The following is an 18996-nucleotide window of genomic DNA, read 5'->3' as shown; positions in this document are numbered from 1 at the left end:
CAACGCTGAAGAACAATGTATCATGTATTTATTCTAAGAAAAGGCCACAGTAAAAGTCTCTGTCACTAAACACGTCGTTACCCTAGAGGATTATATCGCTAACTGATTTTCCGGTCTCTAACCCAACATATCCCAAACGTCACTAGTCCCGTTCAATATGCGTCTTCTATGGTGCGTCGCTAAATAACTAAACTATAAATAAGGTGTCTAACAGATTCCTCCCCCCTTCCTTGAAAAAAAAATATGTCAATATTTTTCCACTACTGTCAAGTCTTACAAGGGCATTTTCAATTTAAGGGGAAGACAACAAACATAAAATCTTGACATCTTCATCTTGGCTTGACAGTTCCTCATGTTCATGTCAATGTTCATAACATTACACTGTTACTTCCAAAATTCCAGAATCATCTGTAAACAGTAACAGTTCATCATAGCAATGTGGCATCTCATGGGCACGTCATACACTTCTCACAAATGTTCTCCACTGGCAGTAATCTGACAAAATACAATATTTCAAAAACAATTTTAGACTTTATTTCCACATTCAATAAGCTTTTCTTTACTACCCTTTTATTCGCTTTTGTCCATTTTTCTTTTATACTCACCCTTTTCCATCGAACTAACTTTCGTCAATGATATATGAAATGATTCACACAAATAAAATATCCATACTTACTTTTAAATGCTTAACATCAAATTTACTTATCTCCTTTTTCCATAACATATAAATTGTGCCAATATATTAATATATATTACATAATCAATATAATCATAGTTTATTTACAAAATTATTTCATTTCAATGTCATTCTAGATAATAGATCAGCTACAATATTCACAGATCCACTAATAGCTTTCACTTCAAATTTATATTCCTGTAGTGCTAAGAACCATCTATAAACACGACTGTTTTTCATGCTCTTTTGCTGTATATACTGAATAGGTTTATGATCAGTTAATAATATGAATTTCCTTCCTATTAGGTAACTCTCTAGCTTAGTAATTACCCATATTACAGCTAATGCTTCTCGTTCAATGACACTATATTTTTTTTCTGCCTCTGATAATTTTCTACTTACATATAATATAGGATGTAAGTTATCACAATTCTGCATTAGACAACCACCAATAGCACTACCAGACGCATCAGTTGTGACATAAAATATTTTGTCTTTATCGGGTAGTCTTAATATTAATTCATGACTAAAAACACCTTTAATTCTGTCAATAGCTTTCACACATTCCTCATTACAGACTACTTTTTGAGGTTTTCCTTTTTTAAGTAAGTCATTTAATGGATTCACTATTTCTGCTAAGTTCTTTATAAATTTTCTGTAATAATTTACTATTCCTAATATGCTTTTAATTTGTCTTTTTGTTGTAGGTATTTCAATATTAAGTACTTTCTTTATGTTATCTTCAATAGGGCTAATCATGTTGTTATTTACTTTATGTCCTAAGAAAATTATTTCCTCCAATCCTATTTCTACTTTTTCTGCCTGAATTGTAAGTCCACTTTCTTTTATTATTTTGAACACTTCTTTTACTTCTACCAAATGTTCCTCCCAACTATTATTAAAAATACATATGTCATCCAAATAACAAATAACATTTTCTTTGTTTCCAATTATCATGTTCATCATTCTATTAAATGTGGCAGGTGCATTTACTAATCCAAAACTCAAATAATTCCACTGAAAAATACCATATGGTGTTACAAATGCTGTGTAAGGTTTTGCATTTTCTGTTAAAGGTATTTGCCAATAACCTTTAGTTAAATCCAATTTAGTAAAAAATTTTGCTCCATTTAATTTATGTAAAATATCCTCTATATTTGGCATTGGATATGGTCAAATTCTGTGATGTTGTTAAGTTTCCTATAATCAATACATAACCGTATATCTCCATTTTTCTTTTTGGCTATCACAATTGGTGAAGCATAAGGAGATGTTGATGGTTCAATTATACCTGATTTTAGTAAATTGTCTATTTCTTTTTTACTTTGTCTTGTAAATGTAGCGGTATTCTATATGGTTTAAGCTTGATAGGTTTTGGGTCTGTTACTTTAATGTCATGTTTAATAATATTTGTTTTTCCTGGTATGCTGGAAAAAATTTCTTTGTATTCCTGTATTATTTTAGTTATATCTTTTGACTTTTCCTTAGTTAAATTATTAAGATTAATCTTTTGCCAAGTTTGATTCTCTTTTGTTTCTATTACAGGTATTTCCTTAATATCATTTTCATTGTGATTTTCATTTGTTATTATCATCAAGCATTCTTCTCTTTCTGAAAATGTATTTTCTATTTCTTCCTGAATCTTTTGTATCAACTCATCTTCTCTATCATGATACAGTTTCAAATTATTTATGTGATATGTTTTAATTTTCCCATTTATTTCAATTTGATAATTCACATCACTAATTTGCTTTATCACCTTAAATGGACCTTTCCATTGTTTACCAATTTTATTTTTCAGGTCATTTATTAATATTAATACATTGTTTCCTACTTCTAGTGTTTTCAATTGTCTTTTCTTATTTATATTCTTATGAGCACTTTGTTTGTACTTCTTATTGTTGTTATATGCTTGAGTCCATATTTCTTTCAATTCTGTTGTGATTGTTGTTTCACTGTCATTATTTAATTTATTCTCTATGTCTATTAGATTTTCTTTAAAAACATCTAATTCATCTCTGGGTTTTCTTCCATGTATTATTTCATATGGTGAAAATTGTGTTGCTTCATGGATGTTGTTTCTATGAGCAAATAGTACATAGTTAATGTAATGATCCCATTTGTTCTGATTATTCTGAATTATTTTTGTTAGTGATCTTTTTAGTGAACCACCATACCGTTCACATAAACTGTTACTCTCTGGGTGGTAAACTGAAGAGTATATGTGTTGTATATTATATTGTTTAGTCCATTTCTTAAATTGTTCTGACTTAAACTGAGATCCCTGGTCACTCAATATAATTTTAGGTATACCATGTCTTGTAATTACTTTTTGAGTTATGGCATTAATGATATTTTCTGCACTTGTATTTGATAATGGGATTGCTTCTGGGTATCTACTAAACATGTCTATTACTGTTAGAATGTATTTATTATTATTTTCAGTTTGAATTAAAGGACCTATTAAATCAATAGATACTTTCTAAAATGGTTCTGTAGGTTCATCCATTTCTTGAATGGGTGCTTTATTCACTAAACTTTTGTTAGATCTCTTTTGACATATGTCACATGAGTTTATGTATTTGTTGATTGTTGCTTTCATTTTAGGCCAAAATACTTGTTTTGACAAATTCCTATAACATTTCTTTACTCCCCTATGTGCTGCTAAATTATTATCATGTGTCATGATTAAAACATCTTTCCAATATTTCTGTGGTAAGACAAGTTGTTTTATTTTTTTGTTATCATTACTTGTTTGTCTAAATAATATTTTATTCTCTATACAAAATTTCTCCATTGGATTATTATTGTTTTTATCTGATATTCTTGAATATATTTTCCCAATAATATTGTCATTTATTTGTTCTAATGCAAATGTGGGTATTGTTTCTTTTTCACTTTGACTTTGAGATATTTGTGTTTCAAGACTATTTTGTGTTTCATTTTCTATCTCTCTTTCCTTAACATCTGTATTTTCTATTTGTATTACATTACTGGTTTCTTTTTCTTCATCATTACTTATTACATTTATTGTATTTTCCTGTTTCTCATCTTGTTTATCCATTGATCTTGTTATTACCATACTTGTTATATTTTGTGTTTCTATGTTTTCATGATTTTGTCTTATGTTTTTGTATTTGTTTTGCCAGTCTTCTAATTCTTTTCTTGAACATTCTTTAACTCCTTTTATGTTTCCTACTAACATATCATATCTCATTTCTGGTATTGCAATGCCATCACAATAACCAGTGAAAAATGGAGTTTAATTGTATACCCTTATAGCTTTAAATTCCCTTACAGTGCCATCTGCTAATTCTACTTTCCTAGTAAACCCTTTATACCAATGAGGTTTGACAAATTTAGTTTTTACTGCCAAAGTGTTACAACCTGAATCCCTGATTAATTCCACCGGAATTCTATCTACAAACCCTGGGTACACTGCAAAATTGTTCCTATTTCCTTCCATGAAATATACCCTGTCTGTACCTTTATTTTTGTATTCCCTACTGTAACTCCTATTTCTATAATTTCCCCTGTCATTCCTATCTCTACTCCTATATCTACTGTTATTTTGTTCAGTGTATCTATTTCTACTTCCAGACCTACTATTCCCTCTTCTACAGTTAGCTGCTATATGACCTTTTCCTTGACATTTAAAACAGGTTATTTCACTATATTTTCTATTTCCACTATTTGATCTGCTTCTATTTCTACTTCTATCAACATTTTCTTTGGTGTATCCTATTAAATCTACTTTGCTCTTATCCCTATCAGAAAATGGTTTATTTGGATAGGCATTTTTGTATACTCTCATTATCTCTGTTATTTCATCTATAGTTTTTGGGTTTCTTTCTCTAATAAAAGATTGTAATTGAGGATCACATTTATTTACAAAGTTGTCCACTAGAATAAAATTTTTTAATCCCTCATAAGAGTTTATCACTTTTTCTAATTTTACCCACTTATTGAAAAAATCCTTTTCCATATTAATAGTAGTTTGGGGTTCTATTCCTAATGATGGTATATTGTCAAAGTATTTCTTTCTGAAAGTTGTAGCATTATGACCATAGGCATTCAACAACTCTCTTTTCAAAACTTGATAGCTATCATCAATATGTTGGTCATGATTTTGGCATATTGTTAGAGCTTGACCATGAACGAGGTCTATCAGTATTTCAGACCATTCTTCTTCTGGCATATTAAATGTAGATATTTTTGCCTCATATCTTTTCAGAAAATCACCAATGTCATCCTTCTGTTCATCAAAACTTTGTATCTTTCTCTTTAGCCATGTTTGCGAATTAGGGTTGTCTCTTTGTGTGGTAATATTATTTGAGTTATTTGTGTTATTTCTTTGAGTTGTCTGTTCAGTTTGAGCTCTAGCTTGTGCTGCATCCAATCTCATCTTCTCCATTTTAGCTTCATGATCTCTCTGCCTTTCTTGGTCCTCTTTTTGCTTCTCATATTCTTCCTTTCTGATCCTATCTTGTCTCTCTATCTCTTGTCTTTGACGTTCTTCTTGTCTTTCTATCTCTTCTTTTTCCCTTCTTATTTTATCTTGCCGTTCCATTTCTTCCCTCACAACTTGCTGTACATAAGCTGCTAAGTCCTTTCCTTTTAACTCCATGGCCTTTCCATCCTGCATAGCTGTTTCCTTAACCTCCTTAAGGTCCACATATGATGATGTAGCCATTGTATTTTATTTTCACCCAAATTTATATATTTTTACTTAGCCTATATTAGTTATGGCTATACTTTAAACTGATTTTATATTTAAGTTTTTACACACTTTTATACAAGTTTTAAGTGTTATGTCTCTATAGATTCAGTAAATGTGTAAATCTAGTCTGATTTATATTCAAATCGGTATATTAATATCACACAAATTTTAATCTAGTATATTATAGTATATATAATAGTACCATTTAGATCTACAGTTATCAAGAGCACTATGACTATTAGTATGAATAACTATGATCAATTTTAAAATTTGATGTGACTGAAGTGTCTAGAGTAGATAAGATAGATCCAATCCAGAAATTATGGTTCTATTTAACCATATGAAATAAATATGTTTATACAATGTCAAATATATCTTTAACAAGATATATACATCTAAAATGTACTACCTTCATTCATCTTTCAATTAATAATAATATTCCAAATTAGAGTCTAGATGGGTAAATGTACCAACGAGATGTACAAAAATTTGTGGATCTAAAATTAGCCAGACGACAATGTTTGACTACAATGCCAGTTTCGGCATTATTCTCATGGCAAAATCATATTTGATTTTAACCGCTCAAACTAAAATGTATTTTAGTCTTATTCACAATAAAAGAATCCTACCTGTACTTTCTATCATTAAGTGAAAAAAAATACAGATCTAATTAAATTAATAAAAATAAATAATTTAAAATAATATACACAAATGAAATAATTAAATGAGACTATCGCTATGGGTTGGGATATGACAATATGGCACACATTAATAACGTCACGAAGTAACCAAGCAACAACGGATATGATGTTTACACAAACAAAACAATCACTATCCTAAACGTATAATATAGCTTTTCATCTAAATTACGTCTTCTACCCCGACGGGTTTTAAGGCGCACCACCTGATTTTACTACTCAGGCTAACGTACCAAATTTAGATAAAATCTATTTCTAAGGGCAATCTAAACATATACTAATAAGAAAAATGGCACTTAGCTTTTGATAAGAAAGATCCCCTTTGTTCGGATTCCCGAATATGATAGATCACAACAAACTCCACTGCCTCTCTTCCAGTTCTGACTCTGTTCTCCGGTGCTACCAGTGGATACAATCCGTGTCGAGTATCCCACGCAATGCTCCAGATGTCTTGATATGCCACAGCAAAATGTTTCAGTTTCTTCGACGACTGTTGATGACCGTATGTGTAGTTCCAACGACTTTGTGTACACAGCTACTGACGAATAGGTTAACGGTTCTCCTGGCGACGACTTGATTTGCGTAGACGACTACTGACAAATAACAGTCTCTTGACGGCAACTTGATCTGGACGACTGACGAATAACGAATTTCTTGACGATGACTTGATCTGGGCTGACGAATAACGGTTCTCTAAAATAGTTCACTGCTTCTGCTGCTACTCTGGTAGTACGACGAAGTTTGCTGTTGTATGCTGCTTCACTAGACCAAAATGTCCAATGTAGACTAGGTGAGACCAAGGTCACCTCCGACGACGTTCCGTTATACGATTAACGGTTTTCAACAAAATTAAGTGGATGTAGCTGTTTCCACTACTTCCATATTAACAAGTCTAGATATGGTCTAGACCAACGTATAATAAATATATCAATGTCCAGCAATGATAAATACGACTTCACTAACCTTCCAAAGGTTAAATGCAGTGACCGTTATAAAAGTGGCAAGCAACCGGTTCAATGAGCAAACTGCTCCACAAGAATGTTTCAAAGGGTAAGACGACAGAGCGATTTAGTTAGCTACCAAACTTGTAGTACTCACAATACTTCTGACAGCGGGCAAACTGTCCTTCTCAAAACTGACGAGGTAAAACTTGATACGACTATGTGGCTCCTACGACTGTTTTCTCAAGCGAAGAAAAAATATGTCCAACAGGTTCACTGACAAACTCTCACCCGTTATGAATGAACGGTTCCTCTGGCTGTAGGTCGATTCGGCATACGAAGATCAGGCGTTGATAATATACTCGTTGAGTAGACCAGACGTTGCGATAATCATTGTCCTGACGAAGGTCACCCTGAGTTAACGGCTCGTTGAACGTACGATCAAGCAGGCGACGACTGCATGTAGATCTAGAACAAAGTCACTCTGCGATGATGCTGTGTTTAGCCGTACTCCGATGAAACTTTATATCTTCGAGTGCACGACCCTCACCTGAGTAAACGTTCAGCTTCGAGGTCCGGTTCAATGTTCGGCTTCGAGGTTCGGGTTTGTTGATATGGTGCGCAAAGGTGCACGCGTTAAATATAATAAAGTATCATTCTCCGCCATGACACTAATGGTTGTTTGTTTATTGCTGACTGTGAACCTAGATCATAATTAACATGGTGGCAGCGGTATATTAATGATCAGAGGTAATCATTAATCAGTATATAAAGGTTAATTGTTTGCATTAATAAATAGACAACAATTCAAGGCTACGCCGTGCAATGGCAGCTAGAAATTTCCTTCCTGTACCCGAGCCGCTCGAGGTAGAAGGAAACATGGCCGCTAATTGGCAAAAGTTTCACCGGAGCTGGCGAAACTATGAGTTAGCCATTAAATTGTCGGAAGAATCAGAGGAGGTCAGAGTGGCCACCTTTCTAACAATTATAGGAACAAAAGCGATGGACATATATGATGGTCTTGAAATTGAGAAGGGAAAAGAAAGAAAGATGGAAGAAATAGTGAACAAATTTGAAAGTTTTTCCATTGGAAAAACGAATGAAACTTATGAGCGCTATGTGTTCAATACTCGTGAACAGCAAGAAGGCGAGGACATTGAAAAGTACATAACAAATCTGAGAAGACTAGCAAAAACGTGTAGTTTTGAACGCCTGGAAGATAGCTTGATTAGAGACAGAGTAGTTCTTGGTATTAGACATGAATGCCTCAAAATGAAATTGCTACAAGATAGTAGTCTCACATGGGAAAGGTGCAGAGATATTTGCAGAGCATACGAGACCGCCAACAAACAGTTGAGACAAATACAAGCCGACCCTCCAATCATTGAGAAAGTATCAACACCTTCAAGAACAAACATTCAGAAAGGTAAATGCAGGTATTGTGGAAGGATTCACGAATACATTAAAGAAAAGTGCCCTGCATGGGGTAAAATGTGCCTAGCATGCAAGGGGAGACATCATTTTGCTGTGATGTGCAAAAAGAAAACTCAGCAGGTGTCAGATGATATGTCTAACGATGAAAGACAGCTACAGTCGGACACAAGAGATGATGTCATGATGGTAAAAAATGAATGGGTGATGTCTTTGGAGAACCACAAAACGAAAAGGATGACAGCAGTTATGACAGTAAATGGTCACCGTGTAAGGTTTCAAATGGATAGTGGAGCTGATGTAAATACCATCCAGGAAAAATACGTAAATAAGAATCAGATAGAAAAGGCAACGCAAAGATTACTAATGTGGAATAAGACTGAAATGAGACCCATAGGGAAAGCCACTCTAACGACGAGAAATGAGAAAACTAACGAAACATTTGAGGTGGAATATATAGTTGTACCAAATAATCTAGCATGCCTTCTAGGTCATGAAACTTTAACAAGAATGAAGTTAATCAAAGTCAATAAAGATAGGTTCATAGCATCAGTAGTGAATAACCAAGAAGACTATAGTCCAAAGTTTACTGGTGATTTGGGTGACTTAGGAGAAGTGTCTTTAAAGATTGATAGCAGCATTAAGCCCAAGGTTCTGCCGTGTAGAAAGATCCCTATTGCTTTACAAGAAAGAGTTAAGGAGGAGTTAAAGACCCTAGTGCAGAGAGGAATCATAGAACCAGTGATAGAGCCTACAGAGTGGGTGAGTCAGATGGCTATTGTGGAAAAAGCTAATGGAAAAATTAGGATCTGCATAGATCCACAAGCCCTGAATAAAGTTTTACTAAGGGAATTCTATAATCTTGCTACTTTAGATGACATATTGGCAGATTTGAACGATGCCAAAATATTCAGCAAATTGGATGTGCAAGAAGCTTTCTGGCATGTCAGACTAGACACAGCGTCATCTAATTTGACAGCAATGATAACCCCTTTTGGTAGATACAAATGGAAACGATTACCATTTGGACTGAAAGTGAGTTCAGAAATTTTTCAGAGACGATTAAATCTAGCACTAGAAGGACTGAAAGGCTGTTTCAATTACGTTGATGATATTATAGTGGTAGGAAGAGGAAGAACGAAAGAAGAAGCACTCAGAAATCATGATATTAATCTAAGAGAGCTGATGAAGAGATGTCAAGAAAAGAAGATTAAACTGAACCATGAAAAGTCTGTTTTTAGAACAGCTGAGATTAATTTTTTGGGTCATATTATTACAGAAGCAGGAATAAAACCAGACCCGAACAAAGTATCTGCGATTTTGAGTTTGAATGCTCCAAAAGATATTTCATCAGTCCGAAGATTCTGTGGCATGGTTCAATATCTTGCAAGATTTGTTCCAGACTTGTCGACAGATTTACAGCCCATAACAGAGTTGGTCAGAAAGAACACACCATTTGTTTGGTCTGATCAATGCACACGAGCTTTCAACAAGATAAAACAGAAAATATCGACTCATGGCACATTGATATATTTTGACCCTAACAAAGAGCTTACATTACAAGCAGATAGTAGCCAAAATGGGTTAGGAGCAGCGTTATTACAAGATGGCAGTCCAATAGCATATGCTTCGAGATCATTAACTGATACTCAGAAAAGATGAGCACAGATTGAAAAAGAATTGTTAGCAGTGGTTGTTGGTTTGGAACGTTTTGACCAGTATACGTATGGCAGGACAGTTATAGTTCAGAATGACCATAAACCACTGGAAAACATCCTTCAAAAACCACTCAGTTCTGCTCCGAGAAGGCTACAAAGTCTAATGATGCGTCTTTATCGTTACGATATCCAGTTTCAATATGTCAAAGGCAAAAATTTGTTCATAGCTGATACTTTGAGTAGAGACCCATCAGAGGAAAAGAGTGATATCCCTGATGTTTGTGTCAATACAGTCGGACTGGCAATACCAGATGCAGTGCTGGAGAAAGTCAGAATCGAGACACAGAAAGATAGAACAATGCAAACACTTATTCAGTATATCCTAAATGGATGGCCAGACAAACATAATAGTTTACCTGAACTCAAACAATATTTTTCACTAAGAGACATGTTAACATACGAAGACGGACTCCTGTTGAAATGAGAACAAATAATCATACCGATATCACTTCGCAAGGAAATAGAAGAAAAACTCCATGCAGCACATCTGGGAGTAGACTCAATGAAAAGAAGAGCAAAAGAAACAGTTTTCTGGCCTGGATTATCAGCTCGAATACAGGAAATAGCCAACTCATGCTACATTTGTCAGAAAAATAAACCAGCAAATCAGAGAGAAGAATTAATACAGCACGAAATAGGTTCTAATCCGTGGGACAAGATTGGAATTGATTTATTTCAAATGTGTGACCAACAATATCTAGCCATAGTGGACTATTATTCAAATTTCATAGAGGTAGAAAACATGCAGTTGACAACAACACACGCAATTATAAAGAAACTGAAAGTTTTATTTGCAAGATATGGGGTGCCCAAAGTTTGTATATCTGATAGCGGACCTCAGTTCACATCGGAATATTTTTCCAAATTTATGATGGAATGGGGAGTGACTCATTTGAAATCTTCTCCAGGACACCATCAATCCAATGGAAAAGCTGAGTCAGCAGTTAAAATTTTGAAGAACATAATGAAGAAATCTAGAGAATCAAAGTCAGATGCTTATGAAGCTCTTCTGGAATTTAGAAATACTCCAAGGCAAGACACAAATCTAAGCCCAGTTCAGATGTTTTTTGGTCGGATGACTCGAACACTGATACCAAACAAAAGGAGTAACATTAAGATTTCTACATGTCAAGAGAACATTATGAGAAGGAAAGAAAAACGTCAGATGAGTGTAAAAACATCTTATGATAAGAGGTCAAGAAATTTAAGTCAGCTGAAAACTGGACAGATGGTCTATTTCCAATCTCCTAATGACCCTACATGGAGACGTGGAAGAATCCAGTCTCAAGTCAATCAGAGAGCTTACATTATTCGAGGTGACAATGGTGCAGTGTACCAAAGAAACAGAGTGCATATTAACCCGAACAGAGAAACAGAAGAAGATATATTTCCCGATACTGATAACAACATACAGGACAATAGAACTCAGGATCAACACGTTCGCCACTCATCAACTCATCATTCCCTGCGACCAAGGGATCAGTTGAAGAAACCGACAAGATTCAATGACTATGTGTCTTAATGAACTATTGAATGTTGATTCTGACATTTTGACAGTGAAAATGAGACATACGCGATGTCGCTGAAAAATGCGCTAAAGGATCGCAACTTAGACCAACTGATAAATGTTCCGACGCACGTCAAAGGCCATACTCTTGACTGGATTGTTACAAATGCAAGTGAGCTTGTAGCCAAACTCAATGTCTCAGACCGCGGCTTGTCAGATCATTTTCTCGTAAACTTTGAAATGCGCCTATCAAAAGCAAAAAGGCCAAAGAAAAACGTGACTTCCCGTAAACTTAAAGCCATAGATATTGCCTCCTTCAAAATGGACGTGACCTCTTTGCTGTTGCAACAGAGCAACACAGACGTTCTCAGCAATTACAGTTCTTGCTTGAAAAAGTTGCTGGACAGCCATGCACCTCTTGTCACTCGTACAGTCTCAGTTAGGCCATCTGCACCCTGGTTGACGGAAGACATAAAGACTGCCAAACTTATTTGCCGACGTGCCGAACGTACATTTCAAAAGACAGGTCTGACGATACATCGACAAATATACATACGAGAAAAAAACAAGGTTAACCGTATGATTAGAGACGCAAAAGCTAGTCATATTCGACAAAAAATCGAAAATTCTGATTCTTCAAAGGAGCTATTCAGGATCACCGCTGAAATGTTAGGGGGAGCAAATAACGAACGTTTGCCGTCATCTATCCCATTATCTGAACTTCCTGATTCCTTCAATAGATTCTTCATTGGGAAGATTGAGCAGATTAGAAATGACATGCCATCCCTCTCATCACAGCTTGACCACTCTCCAATTTTTCAAAATACTCCTTTTTGCGAGTTTCAGCGTGTCTCTGAAGATTATGTCAAAAGTACTATTTTGAAGATGCCAAATAAGTCATGTGACCTTGATCCCATTCCAACCTCCTTGCTCCTTGAATGTTTAGATGAGCTTGTACCTACAATTACCAACATTGTGAACTCTTCACTGACTTCAGGCATTGTACCACAGCAATTTAAGCATGCACTTGTCAGGCCCTTATTAAAGAAATCCAGTCTTGACCCGGAATGTCTAAAAAACTATCGCCCGGTTTCAAATCTTCCCTTCCTGTCAAAGCTTCTGGAGCGCATCGTGTTAGTGCAAATTCTTTCTCATCTTGAACAGTACTGTCTCTTGGAAGAATTTCAATCTGCATATAGGAAGTGCCGTAGCACAGAGACAGCAGTGGTCAGGGTACTAAACGACTTACTTCACAATTCCGACAAAGGCCACATATCAATTCTTTCTATGCTGGACTTGTCCGCAGCCTTTGATACGCTAGACCATGAAATTAGGATGGCCAGATTCTCTGCAACTTTTGGTTTAGCAGGAGTCGTCCTAAAGTGGCTTGGATCCTACCTGACGGAACGCACCCAAAGTGTCGTTGTTAGCGGGACGGAATCAACAAGCTTACTTTTGAAGTACGGAGTACCCCAAGGATCAGTTCTAGGCCCAGTACTGTTCACTATGTACACATATCCACTCAGCGGTGTCATACGGCCAACCGGCATCTTATACCATTTCTTTGCCGATGACTCACAGTTATACGATTCATCAGTACCCTCAGAGGTGTCCCATCTGGCAGAGAATATCAGTGGTACCGTTGCAAGGGTGAGCGATTGGATGGTTGAAAATAAACTCAAGATGAACGAAGACAAGACAGAAATAATTAAGATTGGCACTAGGAACAATGTCTCAAAAGTTGAAAGCACAGATTCTCTCTTTATCACGAACTGCCATGTTCCTTTTGTCCATGTAGTGCGGAATCTTGGAGTTTTCTTCGACTCAACACTATCTTTCAACCCACACATAAATCAGCTCTGCAAAGGTCTTTATCTGCAGCTGCGCAGATTAGGCCAGATCCGACCATATTTAACAACGGAGTCAACAAAAACGCTAGCTGTGGCATTCATACTCTCCCGCCTTGACTACTGCAACGCCGTGCTAGCAGGTATACCTGATGACAAAATAGCCAAGCTGCAACGTATACAGAACAACGCCGCTCGAATAGTCCTTAAAAAAACTAGACAAGATTCTGCTACTACGCTCTTGCGCACGCTCCATTGGCTTCCCGTGAAAGCCAGAATCGATTACAATGTCGCCACACTTTGTCATCAGTGTATATATAACAATGAGATGCCCTTGTACCTTAGCGAACTGATTACTCCATATGTCCCCCAGAGAACCCTGCGCTCAATGGACTCAACGCTTTTAGTAGTGCCACGTTTCTCCCTCAAAAGCTACGGTCTGCGTGCTTTTTCAGTTCACGGACCAAAGGTTTGGAACTCACTCCCCATTGATCTCAGACAGACAACATGCTATACCACTTTTAAGAAGAACATTAAGACCTACTTGTTTAAAACTTTTTTAGATTAACTGTTATTTCGGCAGTTGTGTTTATGTTTGTAATGTTGTTACAGCGCCTTGAGCCTACATTTTGTTTGTTAACAGCGCTTTATAAATAAAATTATTATTAAAATTATTATTATTATTTTTAAATGTGATATGTTTCATATTGATTGAAGCGTATACATGTATGTTACGTTTAGTTGTTTATGTTGTTGTTTTTTTCTTTTTTTTCTATGATACTCCCCGAAATGTTTTATTTTTTTATATTTTTTTTTTAAAGAAAAGGGGATGTTGATATGGTGCGCAAAGGTGCACGCGTTCAATATAATAAAGTATCATTCTCCGCCATGACACTAATGGTTGTTGTTTGTTTATTGCTGACTGTGAACCTAGATCATAATTAACAGGGTTCATCCGGGCTTCGGGCTTCGGGGTCGCCACTGTGATGTTGCTTGTTCAGGCTGTCTTGAGGTAAACTATGGATGACTGTTGAATTTCAACCAATTACTCTGCAAGCGTTTGGGTGTAATTGTTCGGGTGTATTCCGTGTAGTTGATCAATCCAGACAAAACAAACACATCGGTTTTAACTAGTGAAGAGATGTAGTCAACGCTGATGAACAACTTCACATATATTTATTCTAATAAAAGGCCACAGTAAAAGTCTCTGTCACTAAACACGTCGTTACCCTAGAGAATTATATCGCTAACTGATTTTCCGGTCTCTAACCGAACATATCCCAAACGTCACTAGTCCCATTCAATATGCGTCTTCTATGGTGCGTCGCTAAATAACTAAACTATAAATAAGGTGTCTAACACCGGGAAAAGTGGAAGGATTTGGTTACACGAGCTTCTTATCTTATCTTATATAATACAGACGTTACTTCAAAAAAGAAGATGATTACGTCCTACGCGTCATGCTGTCACAGCAACCCTATGAACTGTCACGGCACACCTACGAACTGTCACGGCACACCTACAAACTGTCACAGTACACCTACAAACTGTCACGGCACACCTACGAACTGTCACGGCACACCTACAAACTGTCACAGTACACCTACAAACTGTCACGAAAGTCAAGGGACAGACGACAATGAGATATGTTGTATAGACTGTTCAGGGGCCTTTGTAACGACAGAATATTAATTCTAGGACCTCTCAAAAGCTAAGGTAAACAATGAAGGCCTATACAATTTCTAGTAGGTATGTTAATACGCTATTTGACATACCCGTTGAAGTCCAGATTCCCAGTGGTGTCCCTTGTGTAATCTTGGAGCCGTAAGCTAGTTTGAAAACTGAGCTCGTGCTGCTTGAAGCTAAGGTCAAGGTCTCAAAATTCATGAAGACATAGAAGAGTATCAATGTGGGTTGCTTCATTCTGTTGATAAATATACTCCGGGTCCCCCTATCAATGAGCGATGTTAACATTGAAATATAAGTAGGAAATATAATAATGTCAAATTTGTTATAAAAAAAAATCATAGTGAAGATGTTATCACACTTGTTATTTGTAGTCTACATAGTAAGTCCAACAACCCGACGTTACGAAGCATTTGTTCGCTTCATTATATAATCAAAATATGTTTTATTAGCTGACTTATTTCGATGTTAAAGGTTCCATCAGTAAGTCAGTTATTTGTCGATCTAGATTTTTAAAAGAAATTATTTAGTTTAATTTATAGAGTGCTGTAAATAAACATAATCTAACCTCAGGGTTTTTAATAAATTGTTTTTTTTTTGTTTGTTTTTTTTTCTGCTTCTTTTTTTATTTCATTTGAGGCCACCAAAATCACCTTACCTAGGGCCTCCAATTATTAAAGGCCGGCCCTGAACGTGGTGTTTGTATAGTGTTATATACTGACAGACAGGTCCACGTTAATGTTTCTGACAGTGGTTAGAAAGTTAATGCATAAGGAATTTCATAACAGTTGTCATTCACGATCTCAGGGTTTTTTTAATCCCCCAAAACGTGGCGTCATCTATCAAGTCAATTTTTTAGCATTCACAGTGCTGTCGTCAAAAACTGTAGATGGGGCATTAGTTAGTGCGTGTCATCAAACGATAATTGGCATTGTTTTTTATTATTTTTTTTTGTTTTGTTTTGTTTCAGCATTAAGACTGATCACATATTTTAAAAATTTGCCTTCATTTTTTTAACAAAACCTGCATGGATATATTTAGAATCATCATCAATCTTCCGTCAATCAAAAGGCCATTTTAAAAAAAACATTTCAGCTTTTAAAATCCTTTTCAGTATAGGTAAAGTCTTTTTTACATAAGTAAAATGCAATATTTGTTAAATCTTCAGTATACGATATTAAAAAGTAAAGTGGTAATAGTACATAAAACATTAAACCTTTATTTACGAATTAAATAAATAAAGTACTCAGAGAGACGAAAAGTAAAAGGCATCTCACTTATTCTATATGCTAAGACATATTCCAATAAGTATTCTTTCTTCTGCAGTGTCATTGAAGCAAGAAACGTATTGTCAGAATCTTTTCGGAAAACCAATTACTTTAGTTAACCTTTCTATTAATATGCAAGAAATGAGTCCGAAGCAGGACGTTTTGGCAACATGGACGTTTGTAAAATGTTTGTAAAATGTTTTACATTTTTCTGATGTTCCTTCAGAGTTGAAGATAGTTTACTTTATTGTCCAAACCTCCCGCAGGACGACGGGGGATGGGAGCGGGCAGGGTTTGAACCCGGGACCATCGATAAATCCGAACGATAGTCCAGCGCGCAAACCGCACGACCAGGCAGCCATCGTTTTGGCGATGCAACGTGTTGGGTGACGTAGCATTTTTGGCGACGGTGGTATTTGGCGCTAAATATGTAGACTAATAATGTAAGTTAAATGAAAGTCTTTTAAAATATAAATTTTAATTTTAAACTATTTATTTTGTATATCTGTTACATTTATGTGTATTTTATGTGTAAAAACTTTTTCTCTTAAGAAATTGAATTATAGTTTTGGTCGTGCCATTATGTGGTCACTTCATGACAAACGTATTTCTGTTATTAAGATTCTTTGATAAGTCATTAAAAACGTATCTAGTTACTTTTCGTTGTATGTGTGTAAGTGTATGTTCTAATATCAAAGGTTCGCAAACTTGTTTGACCCGAGGACCCCATTACATAGTCTATATTTGCCAAGAATCCATAAGTGAAAAAGCTACAGAAATGCATTTCATATAAATTAATTCGTCAAAGAATAATGCGTCATAAATATAGAAACAGCAATGATGGGCGATTGGATTATTATTAAAACTTCCCGATCGGATAAATCTTGCAATCTGGTCCAGCTTGTTGTGGAAGGGTGGGGAGATAGGGGTTTCTGAGTGAAGGTTTCCTTGCTGCCTATTGGCAAGTCTAAATCTATATCACTCAATCATAATTCAGCTCAAAGCTCCGATCAAATATTCTTAGGCTTCATTGAGATTTAAACACGAGTGTACAATTAGAACGAAGACTATAAAAACTGAATGGAGAAAATAAAAAGTCAAGCCTACTAATTGTTTTTTTTACTCTATTGTATTTCCTTTAAAACACTTAAAATTCAAGTTAAAACACATTAGTCTAAAGTTACTTACCACGTAATACGTGGTGGCTGAATGCTAAAGCGCTTGAATTCCAAACCTAGAGGTCGCGGGTTCGAACTTTGGTGAAGATTGGTATTTTGAATTTTGGGATTTTAACGACGCCCCCGAGTCCACCCAACTTAAATGTGTACCACTCTTTAGTTGGGGAACTTAATGGTGGTTTGTAGTTGTGCTGGCCACATGATACCCTCGACCATAGAAACGGATGACCTTTACATCACCTGCACTATAGATAGCTAGGTCTGAAAGGGGAGCATTACTATTTACTTTTACAGTCTACCTTTTAGTCTGTCTGTCTATTCACTTCTTTATTATTTTTTTCTTTCTCTCTAACAATGCAATTAATTCACACCTGCAGAAATCAATTCCTCAATATCGAAACTTTGTATATTAATTAGAACAATGGACTTTGCTGTTGATGCAGTAAAAATATATTGATCCCTCAGAAAAAGAGCTAATTCCAACCATTGGACTATGGATTGCATTGTTACTGCATGTGCTAAATAAAGTACATTATAGATTGATATGACTTGCATTCTATCTATGTTGTAAATATAATTAATTTTTTTTTAAGCCGCTTGCTCACGGAACGGTTCAAACTGTACTGCAGTTTTCACATTGACACAGTGCACTGTGATGGTGTGGTGTGCTTGCCAAATTAGGCTTTTAATTAACGACTAGGTCGTAGTAATAGAGATAGAGAAACTATCACGTGACGATTATTAATTATGTTAGTTAAATGATTACGCCCTTATTTTTCACGCGTGCGGTAAAAAAAAAGTTTTCCATAAGAAATGTTAAACCAGCATTATCAACAGTTAAAATTTGGCTAAAGAGTGGGATTGATTTATTTAGCGTGCTTTTATTTTTAAATCAACCATATAAACCGAAATACATTTTTACATATATGGATTGGAAAAAAATACATTGTAAATGGTATTAACTAATAAAACTTTTCCAATACTTATAACATATTATAACATTTAACTTTTTATAAGTTAATATATCTTTTCAAATTTAATCTACAATCGAAATGTCTGCAAGCCTAATATTTTACTAAGCTTACATCAACTCACTCTGTCTGTTTGTCTGTCTATCTGTCTGTCTGTCTGCCTGGTATAAAGTTCTACACATTTTTTTCTCCCACACCCATTATCGGAACAACTTAAAACTTTGCACAATAATTCATTGGCATAGATAAGACATGAATAAATGATAAAAAAAAACAACTAATTAGTCAATAATTTACTGGTAATTAATTAATCTGTTTGATACCAACAAGGGAAGATAATCCTTCAGTATTTACA

The 18996-nt window shown here is 35.4% G+C and overlaps 1 long non-coding RNA gene across 1 annotated transcript; it reads right to left on the bottom strand.

Moving 5' to 3' along the window:
- Positions 1 to 13: 13 nt before the first annotated feature.
- LOC129925769 (uncharacterized) lies at positions 14 to 6018 on the bottom strand. The gene is made up of 2 exons (XR_008777482.1): positions 5806 to 6018; positions 14 to 495 (listed from the first exon to the last, which is right to left on the bottom strand). It is a non-coding gene; the product is annotated as an uncharacterized LOC129925769 (long non-coding RNA).
- Between the last annotated feature and the right edge of the window lie 12978 nt (positions 6019 to 18996).

This window comes from Biomphalaria glabrata, chromosome 4 (assembly GCF_947242115.1).
Source record: "Biomphalaria glabrata chromosome 4, xgBioGlab47.1, whole genome shotgun sequence".
NCBI classification, from domain to species: domain Eukaryota; kingdom Metazoa; phylum Mollusca; class Gastropoda; family Planorbidae; genus Biomphalaria; species Biomphalaria glabrata.
Note: the sequence above shows the minus strand (reverse complement) of the source record. Positions and strands in the feature narration are given on the sequence as shown.